We start from the raw sequence: 3046 nt of genomic DNA on the forward strand, positions 1-3046 counted from the left end.
TGAAGAAGGCCCCCGCCTGGTGGTGCACGTAACCGTCAAAGGCAAAGCTTCCGAGTTCCTTGGTCGTAGGCTCTCGTTGCATGGGGATTTTAAATCAAATCTTCTGAGTGAAAAGGAATTGTCTTCGTCAAAACTTGCCGACCAGGAAAACTTTGCGTCCGCAGAGCCGCAAACTGCGTATTTCGATCTGAGACGCAGCTAATGAGCTAATCGGCGACAGCCGACAGTCAATGTTTCCCATTCATTTGCTACGGTAGTCCTAAACCACTACTGACGTGATACACTTTTTTGGCCACAAGCGTCATTTTGGGGGCGTTGTTTCCACCTCTTTTCGTAGAGCCGTTTCTAATAGAAAGAAGAAAAGGCAAAAACGGTCCAAACAAAAGGTCATAACGTTTACATTTGTAACCTCTGCCTTACATAAACACTAGAATTAAATCTTAATAAATAAAAGTATAGACAATTATTTCAGTAACTCAATTCAGTAAGTGAAATACACTATATACAGTTGGACAATGAAACTGAAACACCTCATTTTAGTGTGGGAGGTTTCATGGCTAAATTGGACCAGCCTGGTGGCCAGTCTTCCTTAATTGCACATTGAACCAATAAGAGCAGAGTGTGAAGGTCCAATTAGCAGGGTAAGAGCACAGTTTTGCTCAAAATATTGCAATGCACACAACATTATGGGTGACATGGGTGAGTTCAAAGGAGGACAACTTGTTGGTGCACATTTTGCTGGATGTGTCAAAACTTTCTTCAATTGAATTAAAACAAAACTGAAGTAATAATATTTGGACCAATAGAGGAGAGATCAAAAGTTAGTACACAGCTTCAGTCGCTTCAGCTAGAAACCACTAATTAGGCCTGAAACCTGGGTGTAGTGATGGACTCAGACCTGAACCTACAAAAGCATTTAAAGACAGTTACAAGGTCGGCTTTCTATCACCTGAGGAACATTTCCAAGATTAAAGGACTAATGTCTCAGAAGGATCTGGAAAAACTAATCCATGCGTTCATATTTAGTAGAATTGATTACTGCAATGGTGTTTTCACAGGTCTGCCTAAAAAGTGGATCAGACAGCTACAGCTGATCCAGAACGCTGCTGCCTGCATCCTCACTAAGACCAAGAAACTAGAGCACATCACCCCAGTTCTAAAGTCATTACACTGGGTCCCTGTATCTCAGAGAATAGACTTTAAAATACTTCTGTTAGTCTATAAATCCCTGAATGGCTTAGCACCTAAATACATTACAGACTTGTTATCAGTGTATCAACCCTTCAGACCACTCAGGTCTTCTGGCTCCAGCCTACTCTGCATACCTAGAACCAGAACTAAACAAGGAGAAGCAGCATTTAGTTCCTATGCACTGTAAAAGTGCGGAAAGCCTGAGTTCTTTTAAATCAAGATTAAAAACACATTTGTTTAAAATTGCCTTTGACTGTTCTAGTTAAACTGTTTTACTGTTTTTAATGTTCTTCTTTGTTTCTACATTCTATCTCTACTTTCTTTTATTCTATTTTCTCTCTACATTTTATTTCTACTTGCGTTTATTTTGCTATATTTTAATCATGTAAATGTAACCCCTGTTACCTGAGGGTATTTTATTTTTTGGGCCAACTTCCTTCTGAGGTTGCTTCCTATATTTCATGGGCTACAACGTGTCACTTCCTCTTCCTCCACTGTGGCTGTGGCAAGGATCTGTTGGAGACCAAACAATTCAACCATTTGGATAATCTCTGCAGTTTAAAAAATATTTCAGCGGTGAGTCTTTGGCTTTATACATTTGTTTATTTGTGGGTTGCAAGCGACCGTTTATTTTTTTAGTGGTTTTCAATTGCACTCCATACCTCTAATTGCTAATTTCAGCTGGTTGCTTGTGTTTGGAGTCTGACCAAACAATTCATTTTTTGGTTTTGCACTTGACTCATTTGGCTCATTTCATGAGCCAAAAAGTAGTTATTAAAGCTATTGAGCTATTTTTTATGCTTTATTTTTGAAACCTTTCTTAGGTGTTAAAACAATGGTTTATTTTATGCATGAGAACTAATTTGAAACAGATACATATGATTGTTGCGCAACATTTTTCAACTTTTAGTTTGTCTAAGTATTTGGAAAGGTACTTTAATATGTTAAGTACTGGCTTGAACCTAAGTGCACTTAATGATTTTGTTTTGTAAGATATATATATATATATGTTTGAGGTTACTGAGCCTAATTAAGTGAAATTTGATTGGATTAATTATTCAATTATCATGTTTGTATGTTGCATCAATAATTGTGCATTCATTTGAATTGCTTTAATTTGTCATTTAACATGCCTGTTTAGTTGGTAACCGTTCATAATAGTGGTAAAAAAAAATAAAGGACAAATGAAATGCTCATTTGTCGTTTCCCCCTCCATTTTCATTTGTTTTAGGTCAGGTTTTTTATGGACTGAATGAATTCAAGATGGCGAGCTACCCTGAACTACCTGTGTGGTAGTTACGACCCCTGCCTGTATTTTCCTCTGGAATCTTGGAGGGGACTTTGCATTTTTTTTTGGACTGTGTTATTTTTCCTTTCCATCACGTGGATCCTGGACAGTTCCCTTTTTTTCTTTCTCCTGGTTAAAAAGACTGCATTATTTTCCCCTTTTCTGTGTTTTTTTTTCTTTGGGGAAAGGAAATTTAGAAAATTGAATTGAATTAATTTCATTAACAATGGAATACAAGTCTACAATGACCCTGTAAATTTGTGGTTATTTTGTATGTTTTTCCCTTATGTTTATTGTTAATATTTAATATAATTTCAATTGAAATCTTATACTTTCGTCCTGGTTTTCATTTACACATCAGGCTCCTCAAAGAACCTTTTTCTGATGCTGCTAAATGGTTATCTTGAGTAACATAAAGGAAGCCGTAGTTTGTAGTTCAAGAAGCGTTACATGTGGCGAGCTAGCCAGGAGCCTGATTGTGTAAATGCTTAATTTATTTTGCTGTTAATTTAACTTTAATTTTTCTCAAAGACCAAAAATGGATTTCTTTGAGGAGAACGACATCAA

General features: G+C 36.8%; 1 long non-coding RNA gene across 1 annotated transcript; it reads left to right on the forward strand.

Annotated features, from left to right (window-relative positions):
* The first annotated feature begins 1660 nt into the window (after window positions 1-1660).
* Window positions 1661-2808, forward strand: LOC118566095. Its single transcript, XR_004932795.1, has 2 exons — window positions 1661-1767; window positions 2423-2808. It is a non-coding gene; the product is annotated as an uncharacterized LOC118566095 (long non-coding RNA).
* Window positions 2809-3046: the final 238 nt, after the last annotated feature.

The sequence above is a fragment of the Fundulus heteroclitus genome, chromosome 15 (genome assembly GCF_011125445.2).
Source record: "Fundulus heteroclitus isolate FHET01 chromosome 15, MU-UCD_Fhet_4.1, whole genome shotgun sequence".
Lineage (NCBI taxonomy): Eukaryota > Metazoa > Chordata > Actinopteri > Cyprinodontiformes > Fundulidae > Fundulus > Fundulus heteroclitus.